Source organism: Anser brachyrhynchus, assembly GCF_964034855.1.
Source record: "Anser brachyrhynchus genome assembly, chromosome: 2".
Lineage (NCBI taxonomy): Eukaryota > Metazoa > Chordata > Aves > Anseriformes > Anatidae > Anser > Anser brachyrhynchus.
Genome location: NC_137695.1, coordinates 78495733 through 78514032, shown reverse-complemented (window position 1 = coordinate 78514032; position 18300 = coordinate 78495733). Strand labels below are relative to the sequence as shown.

Here is an 18300-nt window from a genome sequence, read left to right as displayed (position 1 = left end):
ATCCTGGTATGAAATTTGTATGAATCTATGTTAGGAACTGGAAGTCCCTAACTATCACGGTAGGGAAAAATATGGCTTCTCAGGTTGAAACTACTCTGTGGAAGAATTTGGCCTTCTCCAGGTGTGGTCCAGTCACACTCTGAGATAGTCTCTTGTGCTTGGGCCTGTGAAGCTGTGGCATGTTGATATTCTGTCAGCTCAGTGTTGCAGCAGTTCTGGACATTAGCAGAGGTAATGTTTTGGGTAGCTTGGGATTCAAAAGTTAGCAAGTAGGTTGCGTGGGTTTTGATATGAAAATAGATACTGATTGTTTTTAAATCAAACACTATAAGCAAGGCTAAAGATACAAAAGGACCCAGAAGTAAAGGTTTGTCTTGCCTACCTGTTCTCTCATGTTGTCTGTCTCAGAGAAAACTATGAAGTCTTTGAAGGGAGTCCTTGGAAAATCAAGGATAAAATTTATGGTCACAGTTTACTTAGTCCTAAAGCAGTAGGTGCTTTTTTTTTACCAGTCTCCACAGTTGCAGCTAGAGTATCTCATTTTTGACATTGACACCAGTCAATGTTTTTATACTTTCCTCAAACCAGAGAGATCACTTCTCAAGTCTGTATAAGATGAAATATTTCTCCTGAAGTGATTTCTTTGTTCTCTTTTACAGTGCTTTCTTGGTCTTCCCAGCTTTGGAATGCATACATGAAGCTGTAGAGGAGATTTTAGTGGGGAGTCTGGTTGTGCCAATGCCATTTGGTTCTTTAACTCACTCCTGCCTTACCCTTTAGTTGCTTTCATTAGTGACTGCAGAAGGTTAGGCATTAATATCAGCTAGATGTCTGGTTCCTAAAGATTTCTGTGCATGTCATTAGATGGGTTTCCACTGTAGCATTCTGATAAATATATGAAGTAATATAAAGGATAGTCAGCATGTTTTTCTAAAATGTCTGAGCTAAACCAGATTTCTTAAAACCAACATTAGGTGTGTTTCTGTTGAGTCCACATTTTTCATGTGTGCTTTTTAAAACGGCATTAAAAATCATGGTTCTGTTTAATGCTAAGGGGTTTTTACATTTTGTGTGTATTTTTCAAAATTGAAAATATCTAGAAAACTTAAGGATACCATGATTTGAGAATCTGCCTTTTTGTTTTGTTTTTTTTTGTTTGTTTGTTTGTTCAAATTTGAGTGCTTTTTGTCGTAACCTTCAGAACTGTGACTTGGGACTCCTTTCAAGAATTCACATTTTCCCATATTCTAAGCTGCTGCAACTGCAATGATAGTGGAGCAGCTGAGTCTGGAGCCTCTAATTTTAATGAATGAAGCATTTTCCAAGAGCAGCCTTGACCATGAAATTAAATCTTCTCTTGGCACACAAATCCCTTGAATGTATTAAAGCCAAGGTATTTTTGTATGTTTGTGATATGAAGGTGGGACCATTGCCTACTTTGAATAATTCTTTGCTGAGTCAGTCTTGGTTGGTAACTGTAGTGCTGCTATCAGTTACATATGTATGTAACTATTATCAGACCTCTGATATGTGGTAGTAGATGCTTAAATATGTGTATATATACCAAAGTAGGGCAACAGGATAATAGAGCACTTGATTAAAAGCACATTTATTTCAAATAATTGATGACAGTTACATTTATTCTTAAACTGTATTTGCAATTTAGATGCAGTTTTGAAGATCTTCCTGGCATGTTTCCCTGAAGCAAAACAGGAAGGGAAAAAAAAAAAATGGAAACTAATTATAGTTGCTTCCTTGCAGCTTTTAGATTCACTGAGGCACCTTTATGGCCAATCATGGTACCTCCTCATTTCAGTGTTAATGAGCCAAAAAGATGAAAGTTGCTTTCATTCTTGTTCTTCTATTTCCACTGTTGTGATTGTTGCTGTCCTTCAAGTCTTCTGAAGGGCTAAATTACATGGAACAGATTTGAACAGATTCAGGCTGCTGAATTCTTACAAATATTCATATGACAGCCACTTGAATTCTTGTTAATGGCAGAACATTATGTAGTTGTTTATTAAAAAGAATTGGTTACAGATATTATTCACTCTGAATTTTGGAGGTTACCTTTTGTGAAACATATACGTATTTATATATATAAATGTAAAACACATACACACATGCAGGAAGCATACCTCCTTCAAGAGAAAGTTAAAAACTGGGATATTTAGAAGCTGTACCACTCCTTTATTCTTAGCTACTAGATAATGCCCTTATAGATAACTGTCAAACAAAATACCTAGCAGGTTATTAGTCAAGCATTATACAGTTTTCTGAAAATGTACTATTTTAAATGTCACCAGCTTAAGCAACCCCTGATTTAGGTATGCTGTTTGGAATATTAGCAGCTAGAAATAGAAAACAAAACCACAACAGAAAACACATTTTAAGTCCCTGAGAGAAACAATGCTGAGTAGAGTGGGAAGAGAATTTCGTCATCATTTTTTACTTCCATTAAAGACAATATTTGCTGCCACCTATATCTGCCCTGGATGTCAGTATTATTCTACCTCAAACTTTTGTTCTGTTCTGTCAGCCCAAACAGCACAATTATCTGGGACAGAGAACGAAAATTTCAGTGGCTTGACAGAAACTGTCAAGCCACTGAAAGCAACCTGAAAGATTGTTTTAGGGTGGTGCTAGAAAGAAACAGTTGTAGTGATGTTTGGCCTTTGCATAAGTATGTTCATTCAGACTCTGATTTCCAACTTCTAAAACCACAGGCACATGACTAGCACTGGGTTGTTTTGTTGGATATGCTCCAAGCATAGGATTTTCAATGAAAACAGCTCCCACAGCTAAAATTATTATTTGGGAGATTCAATCCATCCTAAGCAGAAGAGTTGATTGAGAATGGTATCTATAATTCTGAGAGTTGCAGAGAAATTCCATAAAGGCATTTTGGAGCAGGCCCCCAGTCTGAAAAAAGACCAAACAAAGCCCCCAAATCTATTTCTTCAAAAGGTGCTTTCTAAACTCCAACTTCCCTCTGCCTTCAGGGCAGCAAAGACTCGGGATAAATGATAGCAGGAGAATGATTTCCCACCCACAGCATGCAGAGGAAGTTTAGGCCAGAACTTCATTTTCAAACCAGAATGGTCAGAAGAAAGTGAAATCAGGTACCAGTGAGAAAGAAGGAGAAGACCTGACAGAGGCTGCAGTAAGTTTGCAGCATCCATGTAAATTATTCCTTTCCACCCACCTGAACTCAAGTAACGATTATCCCAGTTCTTCAGGACAGCAACTTCAATCATTTTTTTTTATTTTTTTTTTAATTATTTTTTTCCCAGCAAACAGTTTACGTGTCACTGGTTTTCTAAGTGACCCAAGCAGCCTTCTAGACAAATATAACCTGTATCTTAAATGGAACTTTTGCTTTGGGGTTAAAAGTAAAAGCCAAATCCATGTGAACCACTTAAGTCCCATTAAACTGACTGCAATAAAACACTATGCACTCCTTCTGGGGTAAATTTTTCCTGATCTGTATAACCAACCTAATTTATTCTCTGACTTCAGTGAAATTTTCTTGAAATATTCTCTTTATTTTTTGTGACTCTCAAGGTGATCATAAAATAAAAATTATGAAGCATAATACATAAAGTTGCTATGCCTTTTCTAGGATTAGGAGATGTTTGCTTATATGCATGACTATGTGCTCTGCCTCCAGTTGAGTATAAAAATAAGCATCTTATGAGACAGCAAATGTATTATGATTTTATTTTTTTTTCTGGCTGCCTTAAAGAAACACAACAAGTCAATTTGCATTTTGAAATCTACTGAGAGCAACTATGGATCATTAAGTTCTTCTGAATTCCACCTGATGGAGCATGTAGAGGAGTCCCCTGCAATATCGTACAGTGACACTTTCATTATCTGAAACTATTTCTGTATGCAGACAAAACTATCCCTGTAATGTTACTGTCTCACAGTGCATTGTGTACATGGAAGACTGATTTGCATTGTTATTCTTGGGCCTTTATGATTTACTAAGGGTTGATGAAGTCCTGTGTGTGCACTGTGGGCCTTAGTGACCTGTATTATTGCTTTGATACAGCTTAGTGTATGGATATGTAAGGACAGCAGGTTTTTTATTCTGTACCATTATATATATTCATGAGAGAATTGTACTTTGGTACAACAAATAAAAGAGCTTCTATGTTTGCATTTTAAAATAAATGATTAAAGATTTTTGTCAACTCCAGTAATCGTTGTGTGTTAACTATCAGTAAATTATACAAGTAGCAGGGCAACTCTACATGCCTTTCAGTGTGGTTTTATATATAAAGCTGTATTTGCAGGTTCTGCTTTGAACATCTAATTTAATACTTACAAGACATAAAGGAAAACAACTATTATTCCTATTTTTCTATTGATGTTACTACAAAAAAAAAAAATAACCCAAACCTGCAAATACATGGTATACTTTTCAATATACGTATCCTGTATAATTTTTTTTTTTTTTTTTTAGAAATAACATCTTTGTGCTAGTGTTTTCTGTGGTGCAGGCCTTGAAATCATACCGAGGTGTCAGCGTGGGGGTATACCAAACAGAATCTTGACAATGTGTCATCCTGGTACATGACCAAGCCTTGGACCCAGAGGGGTTTTTAAATTAAAAAAACAAAAACAAAACACAACACCATATACTTAACCTTTGCCTTGCATTTTTTGTCCTTCCCAAAAAGAAAGTTATCAACATGCCATTCAACTTTACTTCTACCTCTTATTTCAAATTATTTCAAAGTTTCCATTCTAAAAATGAGAAGGGAAATGAGTCTTTTTGTTGGTGGTGGATTTTGTACTTTAGGCCTTCAGATATAACACAAAATATTTGCTGCTTAAGGAGAAAAAGAAAAAAAAAAAAAAAAGGAGATAAAATCAAAGCCAAAGAACTAGGTGTGAGTGTTTTTGAGTTAGCAAAAACAAGAGACAATAACTGATGTTTTCTATGTTGGGGTCACATTTCTTTCTCCTAGGAGTTGGCACTTAAATTCACAAATGATTTCCAAAAACAGCATTAAAATTTTAAATGGGCTAACTTGGGTTGTCTTGTAAATTTGGCCTGAATTTTGTTGGAATATAATACCAGCTCTTAAAGATCAAAAACTACAAATAATTTTTTTCTGGTCTCCTTTCTCAATGTTGTATTAAGATTAAAAACAATTTTCCCAAAACTTCAGTCTAGCTTGCATTCTCTTTCCATGTTTTCTTTCAACTGTTCAGCTGGCTTCTTTTAACCTACTGATGACTGAGTTAATGGCTTTATTTCTTTTTTGTCAAATGTACTTGAGTTTTGCATTTGTTACTAATTGGAGATCAAATGAATCTCATTAAGGGGTCTTGTAACCTTTTTCTACATTGAGAAAGGGCCAAGAATTTCTCATCTGAAAAACTTTACAACTGTCAGCACCTAATGGGTTTGTCAATGTCATTAGGAGTAAATAAACAACATAGTAAATGACTTGACATGAACTTTTGCAAAGGATCCACAATGAGTTTCAGAACATAGATCAATATATTTCCAAGAGAGTGGCTACTTATTGAAGGCACTAAAAGCTTTGTTGAAAGAACAGTAACATTTTCCTCTTCGATTACCCTAGAATATTCCTTTCAAAAATGTGGAACAGATACACAGTGAGAAGAGCAAATGTAATGTATTTCAGTTAAGTATGCTTGTTTTCTCTAGCGTAGATAGTGAAGAACGTAATGTAAACCTACTGTATTTCTAAAGCTGTTTCGTATTTTTTGCCTGTGTCATTTTGATGTGTGGTCTTTGTACCTCATTAACCTTGCATTTCTAATTTCTCCAGGAATTACCTCCTCTTTTATATGATAGTATCTTTATTTAATTCAGTATATTATATAGAAAATGAAGTCATATTGATGTATGAATAAGGTTTATAAACATTAAAATAATTGAATGTCCTCCCCCCTCTCTTCCCTACTGTTAATAATATATACCTTGAAAGCTTTGTATAGTCCTTCTAAAGGGACAAGAAAGCTGCTTTGTTTTCAGAGCTGGTTATCACACCCAGAACTTCTGAGCAAATCTGGCTCACAGATGCAGTGGTAATACTGCAGACAATTTTTAATGCTCCCCCCCCCCCCATTTTCCTAGATCAAAAAATAAATAACTTGGACTTTTTTCTTAGTATATGGAAAATCATTACAGTTTGCATGTAGTTCTGAAGATTTAGAGTGTTATGTAAGTGGTAAAACTAAAATTATTAAGATGATACAGGGTTTGAAGGAAATCAACTGCAAAGAAAGATCAAAGAAAAAAAACGGTGCTTTTCGTATATTACAGGATCACTTAATCTTGTTTTAAAAACTACACATACAGTATACATGATATATAAATCATGCACACATATATCTAATTAAAATGATAACAATTGCCTATAAGCAATACAAAAAAGGCTGCTTTATTAGAAAAAGTGTTTCAGTTGTTTATAAGTTGTTTACACGTCTGCCAAAATTTAATAGTTCAGGAGGAATTTGAAGGCTGAGTTTCCTCCTCAGGCTAGCTTTTTAGAATGTTTCAGCAAAATGATCAAAATGTTTCTTCTAATTAGTTTACGAAAATCACATTGTTTTGCTTCTGAAAGAAAACTAAGAATACTTGGTTCCATTTTAAATGCGTGCAGCTTTGTGGCATGGACATGAAAATCAGAAAGATGTGTTGTCACCCCTTGAGTAAGATGGGAATTCTGCTATTCTAACAAACATTGTACCGCTGAAAACTTCACTTTGTGCATGCCCCACACTGACCTACGTGCTTGTGGAGCTCCTACAGTTAACCTGTACAAAGATGAGCCTGAGTATGCCCTCATCCCTAACAAGTGGAACAAAAACTTGCCCAGCAGCTGCTCCCCTTGGGAAGTTGTGAAAGTAGAACGGGGTAGGGAGGTGGCCGCAGTGGTGCTGGAGAACAAGAATCTTCCCTGTTCTTGGTCTTGATCACATTACCCCGATTCAGGGAATGCTACCATTGTCCATGTGTGAAAGACTGTTTCAATTAGAATAACTGATTATATGGTAATAGTGAAGAAAAAAACAGAGAGAACCCTCCACTATTTTTGTTTTAACTAATATCAATAATTATTTTGTATTAATAACTAGTCATTTATAAAAACAGGTTTTGAGGATTTCCATTTGAGTCTTTGCTGATACCATGTGATTTTTAAACCAGTGCTCTTCTGAAATTTCAGAACCTTAGATTTTTCTAAAACACGTATTCAGGTTGTTGTGGATCTCAGTTCATTCAGGATTGTTTCCTCTGTCTATTTTCAAACTGTAAAGGTTTCTATGAGGCTTATTCTAAACGGAACGGAAGGAACAGTAACATCTGACCTGGATGGCAGTCTCAACTGACCAGAAAGTTCAAATATTGGACATCCAGTAATTTTGGTGAACTCCTAATTCAATTAAATACCAAATACCACAGTTTATTTAAAGAAATACATATTAGTAGCATAAAAATTAATTATATTAAAGCAGGGAAAATATTTCCAGGTTTCAGTAGATCAGTCTTTAAAATCAGAAAATCTGAACAAGAAAATATTAGTATTACGGTGAGAAAAAGTGTTTTAGAGATGGGAGAACTACTTGAAATTAATTAGAGGGAATTTTATTTATTTTACGTTGTCTTTTAGGGCTTGTCATGAACTAAGACTTCATTAAGCTCTCTTGTATTCAGAAGTGGGCAAGCTTCCCAGGATTTAGAGGTTTACTGTGATTGTTTAGTGCAGGCTTAACTGATGCTTTATGATGGGATTAATGAAATTGAGGACATCATTATAAAGGTATTCCCCTGCCTATCTTCAAAAGGCTGTAAGTAGCTTCAGTTATGAAACTCTAGTTAGTATTTGTACTGTAGAAAATGAATTTCTGTTAAGAATTTCATAGTTATCTCTACATTTTTTGTAGCTACTGAATCTTGGGGTAGAGGGGAGGATCCATCTTGTACAGATGCAAAGTGATCACCATCTTGTCCTGTGACACAGAGTTGCAGATGCTGTGTTTCCTCTCTGACATGTTTGTTTATAGACTGCTGCTGGAAGAAGCACAATTAAAACTGAAGTCTTCAGTAAAATGTTGCAACTCTGCCAACAATGCAGCTAAACAAGTGGTGGTGTCCGTATAGAAAAGCTTATTGTTGCTTACCTGTAGGGTGTTGCACAGTCACAGACGGCATCAGGGCTTTGGCTGAGCACAGAAGGGGTCAGTGCTAGGAAACAGCCCCACAGCTCAGCTAGGAGCAATGGGCAGCTATGCCATGGTGGCTTTTGTTGCACTTACCTGCCACAGCTGTGCATTGGCAGCGCCACCCTCCCTTCCATCTGTAGCAAGAAAGCTTAGTGGGCACTGATTAGAAGTTCTCAGCAAGCTTTTTTTAAAAATGGATAAATAAAAGGGAGCCATAGGTGTGCACTTCAGCTATGTGCAGATGTGAACAGAGAAGGGGAAAAAATGCCTTCTGATGCTTCAAAGTCACTTGCTATTGGCTTGTAACCTTTCAATCTGAAATTGAAAAAGCTTCATGATTATTTTTTTCTTATACTCTGATTAAGCTTTCTAAAATGTTTTGTAAAACTTAGTTTTTAAGTGTTGCAGGTAAGACCTGCTGAAATTTACAGGCAGCAAAAATCCTTTAAACTTAAAAACAACCCCCTCTGAAACATCCCCACCCAAGCTAAGGACCTGTGAACATCTTTGTCAGTGCATCACACAAGCTGTTCTGATGACACCACAACATAATGAGTGGCTGTTTTTAGCAATGTGACTATGAAGCTTATTTCCATGTAATGTCACAGCTTTGATTTTTGTCAAAGGTTTGTGTACTGATTTATAAGGGGTATAGAACAAGGCCACGTCCCACCTGTGTTTCAGCAGCACTACAGTTTTCTGACTGAGGACTTCTTTGTTGTAATAAAATCAATAATAATAATAATAATAATAATGGTGATAGTAAAACAGACATTATTTCTATATTTTTCTTCTTAGTAGAATGAAAAGTTAAGACATTATTACTAATAAGCAGAAATGGCACATCTTTCTAAATAAATAGATGTGGTAAGCACAAATGTTGTCTGACCAGAGGCACCACAGTAGGCAATGCTGGTGAACAAAGAGCTACAAGGCTCACAGGCTCGTGTGCTAAATGCATTTTCAGACTCAGGCAAGGCAACCTGGAGGATAGATGGAAGATTATAAAACCATAAAAAAAAGAAGAAAATGTGAATGGATGGAGCATAAAAATATATTGCAGCATTTCCTGTCTCTCTTTTATTGTCTTTAATCTAGGCCAGAGTTATATGTCTCAAGGGATATAAAAGATAAGAAAAAGAACATTTGGTAACGTGAGCTTTCAGGTTATAAATAAACACAGTTGAGGTGAGGTAAAGTACCAGAAAACATAGCCTAGAAAGACTAACTAGCTGCTAGAATCCCACCAGAAAAATTAACAATAAATGCGAAGTTTTGGGATATATTCCAGTTTTAAAGGCACATTTTCTGTACTTTTTTTTTTTTAATTACATTTCAAAATAAGGAAGGCAACACCTCCAGGAACAGCCCATGCCTGTAAAATAAATAAATAAATAAAAATTTAAAGATCATTTTAAATGCACTTGGTTAACTTTTACAAAATACCCAATTAGTAATTTGAGTGTCATAAATTCCCAAATTCCTGTATCATGGAGTTGCCATGCATCAAATATCTAGAGTCTCACTTTAGAAGAAAATAATATGCATGATTTTTTTTAAATTAAACTAACTAGGAACTGTCTTGAAAAGTATGACCAAAGGGGACTCCAATTCCAAGGGCAAACTGGGCATCTTACTTTCTCCAGTGCATGTCAAGCCATGCATTCCTGTCAAAATCTGACCAGAAGACAACCTCCACTCCACTGTTTTTCCTGTATAAAAGAAGCGTGAAGAAAAAATAAAACAAACAAGTCATTGCACAATTTCAGTACATTTGGGTTCTATAAAGCAAAATGTTAATGTAGGCAAAACTGGACATAGGCCTGGAAATGACTAGAAAGATTGCTTTAAAAAAAAAAATAATAAAATAAAAGTCTATTCCCATATTACCAGAACAAACTGCACGTATTACTAGTATTACTTTGAGAATAGGTGTACAACAGGTGCCCTTTTTGTAGATTTTCACCTGCTGAGAAATACAAGGGAACTCCTCAGGGTTCTGCACCTAGCCCAGAAATGCAGGGCTTTGTTGAGAATTTGGTTTTATTGATTCACGATTAGAACTGTGTTCATTTTTTTGGCTAATGAGACAAACGTCTCACAAAAATGTGTTATGTCTGCTTTTCTATTTCCATGGTATTCTTGTTTAATTGCAGTAATGGTGCTGCTGATTTCTGATGTCATCATTAATGACAGAAGACATTTGGGAGACCCTTCTCTCCTTCGTTTTAGTATGCAGATGATAATAACAGAAAACACTGTGGTGCTTAAACAGAGTTTGTCAAGAGGAAAACAAGAAACTGTAGTCATACTTATGTGAGAAAAGAACAGCAGAGGAATAATAACATTAACACTTTGCAACTTTATCAAATTAAGACTTTGGATAACATGTAAAGTACAGAAAAAGAGTTAGTTATATATTGCAGGATCCACGAACATTTTTCAAGATACCTTACTGCAGAACAAGATTGGTTGATGCCTTGGAAGATCATGTAGTTTACCTGCAATTTGTAAGTGATAGTGATTTGCACGTAAAAAAGAGCATGCATTGGTTAAGTTAGGCTACTGCACCTGAATAAAAGTAATTAAAGTTTCTTCACAATCCTGAGTGAAAGTTTCTTGCTTGTCTGGTGTATGTAAAGAAGCATGTTTAATAGGCAAATTTGAAAACCTAAGACTAGATCTGGCAGCATTTGTAAAATCACTGAGTATAATGAAATGCATATACTGAGAATAAATCTGATTTCACTTACCTCACATGACCTTAATAGTGCCAATTTACATTTATGTTATGCCTTTTATCCAAAAACCAGTGTAGGTGAAACTGTTGTTGATACGTTTTTTCACAGCTGTTCAAGCTGATGAAAATACACTGTACCCTCAAAAGAAGCCACACCAAATACATAATTCCTGGATTAATATGATTTATTTTTTTTTTTATTTTTTTTTTTAGTCATGGTTTTGCTCCCATGATAAGCTTAATTCTGCATTATAGGCTATCCACTTCGTTTGAAGTCCTGGCAGGACAAGGAGACAATTGGGTGTCAAAAAGACACCTTCTGTCTATTCATAATTGATGATATCTTAATTAGAGTCCAATAAAACCCATACAGTCTACTTTTCCCAAATCACAGTGGAAATCTGATTGATTAAAGTTGTGTGTTTTAACAGCAATCAAAATTTTTACTGCCTTTCTGTTAAGCATTTGCATCTTACTGCACAGTTACAAGCAAGTATGATGTATGATCTACTTTGTCCTTGATCAAATATTAAAAACGTTTTGAAAAATGCATTAGTGGTGTAGTCTTCTTTAAATCAAAAAAGGAAGTAAGTCGATAGCCATTGACTAACATCAGAGAACAATTTTCACACTCTTGGTTTGAGGTGTCCCTTCAATAATACTGTTTTTTATTCATTAATTTCTGACGGTCAGTCTGCAACATACACTCAGTTATACTGAATATTTTCATTGATGTACACTGCTGTGGCATCATTGTTCTGATACATGAGACCCAAAAGTGGGATCGAGTGGATAGTTTCAACCTTGCATTTTGATGCTAAAATTTCATTTGGAAGTAGTTATTATGCATACAAAACAGACAATTTCACTGTATTCTTACCTCAGCTGAAATGTTTGCATCTCACAAAGCACAGGTGAAAGTGCTTTGTGTAAATTACACACAATTTGACTTTTTTATAGCACTGCTGTTAATTTGTAAAGTGCTGCTGGCCTGGACCTCTGATGACGTGCAGTTGTAAGAAAATCCACCAATTTGTAAAGTTGTGTGTCAGTATCATCGATGCTCTGAATCTATGGTCATTAGCTTTGAAATGTCTGAGTCGTAATGAAATGCACAGAAAGTCAGAGTCCAGAAATTAATTTGGTCCAATCAGAGCAGGTAAAGAGCTAGAGTGGCAGAAAGCTTCTGGAGTTATTTCATAGACCATAGCTGTTCGTTGTATGGGCTGTTCTAAATGGTAAGCAAGTATGATACCTTGCCAGATTGATCATTTAAACCATTCATGCATGAAATTACTACTGAAATCAAAGGTAATTTTCCCTGAATTGATTTACTAATGACTTCTGGAGTTTAGTCATTATTAGTTATGAATCAATAGATACTATTCTCAAAAGCATATCTGATGAAGAAATATATTGAAGGTCTTGCTGTGTGCTACTTTTGTCACAAAGAATGTCATGAAAATTAAGCAGCTAGAAGAGTATTTGAAAAAACGAAGTCAGAGCCTGTCAGTCTTCAGCAGTAACTTGAGTAATGTTTATACAAAACTCACTACGGAAGCTGTTCCATTTATTTCGGCGTACGCAGTTCCATACAGATTTATCACATACCCATGCAATGAAGTGTATTTCAGAGACAAATTCAGGTAGGCTCTAACTGCATTACATGCCCACAGAGTGTCAGGGCCCTGACTAAATTCTGCCATCACCCTGGGGACTCAGCAGTGCAGCTCAAGGCCAGCTTTTACAGAGCAGCTGTCTGGCCTTGAGGCTGGCTGAGAAGCTGGGCAGGGGCTGCCCCCTCTCCTTCAGGAGCTGCCAGCGTGCTGCGCCGCTCAGCCGTGGTCCCTGCCTGCACTGCGCTGCGTCCTGCCTGTGCTTGGCCCTGGACCTCTCTGGGCCGGACCGGGACCATCAACTGCAGCCCCCTGGCTTGGCTTCGGCCCTATGCCATGGCGGTTGATTTGCCCAGCAATCCATTGCGGGTTAGCCAGCCCTCGTTACTGCGCTGCTCTTCCTGGGTACTCTGGGGCTGTGTCCCTGTCAGGGAGGCCGCTGCCTGGCCTGCTCTGATCTCACCCCCATGTCGCCGCCTGCCTTCCCTTAGGCAGAATGGGGCTCCCAATGCCAAATCCAGTATTATACTCTAGTCATTTAAGTTCCTGAACAGCAAGCAGTCATACAGTTGCATATTGTATGCATACCCATACCATTTTTCCCTCTTCTTTGCCACTTCCCAGATAACTGAAACCTAAAATGTAGGGCATGTGGGATTAAACCTCTACTGTACATATGACGTGTATGAATACATACAGATCTATGTTATCTATGTGCATATATACAGATCATGAGATAAATGCTTAAGTAATAAAGAAGGCTTCAGCATAAATGTGGTGACCTTGCAGGTGGAGACACGTAGAGCACAGGGGAGTACGTTTCCAGTGTCCACTGCAGAGACAGGAATGTAATCCAGATCTCCCAGTCCATGGCTGTGTTGATTAAATGCTGCAGCCTCCATTCCTGCCCAAGATCTGCTTATTGCTCAGTTATATAGGCAGAATAATATCTTTCCAGGATTGAAATTCTGAAGAAAAGGAGATGAGCAAAGAGAAGCAATGAATTTCAGCTAACATGACTTCAGTGCAAAAGTACAGCCAGCTGGAGGTAAGAAAAACCATGCTGGAGACAGGGATGAGACAGTGATTGATAGCCTTGTTTGAGAGATGGATGAGATCAGTCTGACAGTTTCCAGCACAAATTGTATTTCCTGCTGTTCAGGCAACTTAATTTCATTTATGTTCATTTGTGCCAGCTGGGTATATCTTATTCTTCTCTTCCCTCTTTTCCTGTCCCCCTTCCATGTGCTGTAGCTTCACATTTTTTCTTGTAAATAGCATCCCAACCTTTAGTAAAAATGTAATTAAAAGACAGTTATTCACTTAATCCATCTGTCTGATGTTTCTTTAGTCTTTCCTTTTGTGTGCTTAGTGAAAAAAGAGAGCTTTATGTGCTCTTTATTATGATTCTACCTGGAGATACGCAATTCAGACCAGAGGCTGGTGTCAGTTTATTGACACTGACCTGTGAAATATTTGTCTGCAGTCCCGTTATCTGTCTGTTGTTCTCTGGCTTTCAAACTCTGTGTTCCCTGTGACTCTGAAGTTATATAGTCAGCTAGCAGCAGGACTGCTGCCCCCTGCATGCTGTATAGCGGTGCATCAAATACACCATCATTAAGATAAATTATGTCCTTTTGTGAACATTTGAATCTGTATTTTTCAGTATATATATATATATTAAAAAAAAAAAGTGCTTGAATTAGAATGTCTTAGAGTCTTAGAATTTAGAATGTCATTTAAATGCTGGAAATAAATTGATTACTTAGCACACTTCAGACTAAAGGAAGTAAGAGGATTCATGCTACTTTTTTGTGTAATTTATGATACTTTGCAGTTTTGAAACAAAGAAAATGACAGAAAAAGAAATAAGAAAAATATTGGAGATAGGCAACTTTTTTTTTTTTCTTTTGAGAATTCAGGTTTGAATTGCAAACTTGCTGACAACTCTTTGAAATTTTAGCAAACCTGCTGTCTTTCTAAATGCCATTGGTCCTAAATTTGAGCTGGTCCTCGGGTGACACTCAGACAAAGTGCAGAATATAAGTGCTGAAAGCATTTTACAGTGACAATTGTAAAATAAATAAATAAATTGAATGAATTAATGCTCTCACATTTTTAAAATGGGCACATTTTTACATGCTGCATCTTACACTGAATATATGGACCTGTGTGTGTATTTATGTAATATATATGCTTATGTGAGCATTGTAAGGATTGCTAATCAGAGTGCTAAATATATGCCATAAAAATATCTTCCAAATATTGGAATTAGCCCTGGTGTAAGACAAGTCCAGTATTCTATTCACTGTAATTTTGAAAGAGCAGACAAAATGTCCCTTAAGGATGGCCTAGATGGTTTTAACTTCTCTTAGGTCAGGGAAATAGATGAAGGACTAGAAGGTGCCTTACAGGTTACATTTCTATGATATACTAAGTGTGTGAAATATGAACAACTGATTTTGAAAGTATAAAAATAAAAAAGTAGAACTCCAAAGGCATATCTTCACTCCTTTGTGTGGGGACTCCTAAGACAGCATCGGTGGCTACAGAAATTGACAGGAAAGCTCTCTTCACTCACACTTCTCATGTCCCTGGATATTTTGACAAAGGAGAAAAAGGAAGCAGGTAATGAGATAAGTAATGCTACCATTCCTTTTCCTTCTCTTTACTCCGTGGGCCAGCAGCATGGCTTACTTAGTCATGGTTACCTCAGATCATGGAAGAAGTAGGAAAGACGTGGGATCCAGTGAACAAGAGCCCTGATGCACAGTACTGACTATACTGGACAGGGGCTTGCCCCTACAACTGATTGCATTCTGGTTGTAACTGCCTTTGCCTATGGTTAAAGCAGAAGCAAAGCAAGCTACTGCAAAAGGCTTGATACAAATATAAAACTAGAGTGACTCCAAAGGTTAAAAATTCTCATCATAGAACATTACAGGGTTATTGGAAAAATACATTAGGGAGGTAATACAAAAAATCTCGCTCCTTTCTCAGAGAACAATAAATAACACATGATTCAATAGGCTACCCCTTTATTACATTATGCATCTGTGAGACATATTAGTTTTCCAGCACACATTAAACTCAGTGTGGGATGTTCACATTATGAAATACTCTGAAAAACTTCTCAGTTGCAAAGTTACAGTGCCATCTTTGATGGTTGTCTCCAGATATTTTAAAATATGCTGTTTCCCGCTTCAATCCTCACTTTCCCTGGCTTCCTTTAAAATAACTAATATATTACTTAAACAATATATTACTTTCTGCTTTTTAGATGAGTAAAAGTAGGTTCTTTGTCCTGTCCTTGCTAGCTATTATCTTTGAAATATAAGAAGACTGTGAGATTTTTTGCCAGACTGGAAATACTCATTAAAGACTTTGGCAAACGTATGTTTAAATATCACTAGAATAAAACTAATGGATATGCACTTTGTATTTAAAGACTTCTGATTTATCCCCTAAGGTACAAAATATTAATAGTAACATTACAAAACCATTGCTTATCTACTTGACAGTTGAAACCAGTTGGTTGAGAGGGCCAAGAACAGACACTTGTCAGACTCCTTAGGGATTCCTGCTTCTGTGAGGTGACTCAATTCATTGTTCCAAATTATGTTATATGAGAGGTGAAGTTTGGGATCTTGTCGTTCAGAATTAACTCTGAAAATTAAAATACTCCTCAAATGTGGAAATGTTTATGGTTGTTTTATTTATTTATTTATTTATTTATAGAAAGTTTATGTGACTTTCTGGATTTAAGGTGACAGCTGTGCACATACTTAGTAGAAATTCCTGGATTTGTCTTCTATTCTCACTTCTGAGTATGAAAATATCCCTAACTGAAAACGAAGTATTTACTGATAAAGGTTATGTTTCAATTCAGACATGCCTATGTCTAAGAAAGGTATTTGTAGTTACGGTGCCTTGTTTTGCTCTCCAGGTTAGTCTTGGCAAATTATTGATTACTTCATAGCAAAACCAGCAAAATTAGAACAGAAACCTAAAAAGAAGGCAAAAAAATAATAATCAGGTGAGCTTACAAAAAAGATCCCAGCATTACACAAGATTGGAAAACATTCTGATGAATATAAATCAGAAAGTAGAAGGAAAACAGGATAAAATGCAACATGGCTATACTGAAACCTAGATTACTGATTTCACTATGAACAAGTTTTCAAAGGGAAATAAAACAAGTATAATGTATTTCAATAAAGTACCTGTTATAGTGTCATATGCAAATTATTTAATAAATCACATATGCTGGATAATTATTTGGCAAAAAAAAAAAAAGAAAAAAGCAATGTATAGACCGTCATTATTGATTATTTAAGAAGCATTCTAGAGGATAGTTTCCCTTACTGCAAAATGTAGTGCTGCAGTAATTGAAGGTATTGATGCTTGCAAGTAGAATGTACTGATACAAAGAAGAATCAGAAACTTGCAAGACAAGTCATTTTACACAAGTAGAACCAGAATACTAGAAATTATGTGCAATGCAACTGTCCTACAGAACTTTACTGCATTTTTCTTTTTTCTGTTCTAGTTCTTGGTTATTAAAAAAAAAAATCCTGACATGTAATAAATACATGGATATATTTTTGTATTACTATTTGTTTCTTTTGTTTCTTTGTGTTTTCTTTTGTTTAATTGTACCTCTGGTAAACTGAAGAAAATAAAAGAAAACCTCAGGCCAATGGCAACCTTCTCTTTTGAATCAGATTGTATTTCCATTAGATGGATTGTTGCAGGATTGTATTAGGCCCAATGTTTGGTACTCTTGTTCACGATTTCTGGTTTTAAGCATCAACTACTAGGGAAAAAACAGAGCAATGAAATATGGTGATGGGTGAATTTTTATTCTGCTATTATTCTTAAGACAGAGCTGATATTGAAAATCATTACCAGCAACACTGATTACATATCAGCTGAATGAGGAAACAGGGAAGGATTTCTGATGGCCCTATCTACTTTGCAAAGCTTAAAATTTGGGCTAGTGACTGGGACAGATTGTGGATTGCTTCATCTAACAAATTTCAACTGAGAATTTGGATGGCGTGATTTGCTGTGTGATCCTCATATACATAGCTAACTCATGTCCTTCAAAAGTGACTAGTTCCTTTGAACTCACAAGGTATTTATAAAAATATAGAGATGTTCACTTGCATAAATTGTTTGCAGGTCCAGGATCTAAAGTAATAGCATTAAGAAGCTATAGAATGATTTTATGATTAAAGAATCACAATGAATATCTTGACAGAAAGACACACTGCTAACATTTTCATTAAACTTTTCTTCTGACATGTGGTATTGTAGGGTAACAGATATGGCATACATATGAGTGGACTGGTCAAAAGGCTCCTTTTCCACCCCAAGGAATTCTGGAGTACAGCATCAGAAAGATCTACTTGTTGATGCCTCTAGATGATAGATAACTTTGGAAACATTCCATGTTCGGAGTAAAACAAAAACATCTTTCTGGCAAAATGGCATTTGTGTAATGACCATTGTACTATACGCGGTTGTAATTTTGTTTTCTAAAGTAATGGAATATTAATTATTTCATATTCTATTCATATATTGTTCTCTATAGTAATGAATTCACGAGCATCACTGGCCAAGAACAATTTTCATACAAGATGTTGTCTACTAAGACAAACGTGTAAAAGCAGAACTAAAGGAATTCTTTTTCCTTGATGTAAAGAGAAAATTTGCTACAGTGACAGAACA

The 18300-nt window shown here is 36.1% G+C and overlaps 2 long non-coding RNA genes across 2 annotated transcripts; both read right to left on the bottom strand.

The window, feature by feature from the left end:
* Positions 1–6156: 6156 nt before the first annotated feature.
* On the bottom strand, positions 6157–11866 carry LOC308190048. The gene is made up of 3 exons (XR_013946801.1): positions 11832–11866; positions 9849–9923; positions 6157–9586 (listed from the first exon to the last, which is right to left on the bottom strand). It is a non-coding gene; the product is annotated as an uncharacterized lncRNA (long non-coding RNA).
* A 3723-nt stretch (positions 11867–15589) lies between these two features.
* Positions 15590–17372, bottom strand: LOC308188955. Its single transcript, XR_013945900.1, has 2 exons — positions 17227–17372; positions 15590–16573 (listed from the first exon to the last, which is right to left on the bottom strand). It is a non-coding gene; the product is annotated as an uncharacterized lncRNA (long non-coding RNA).
* Positions 17373–18300: the final 928 nt, after the last annotated feature.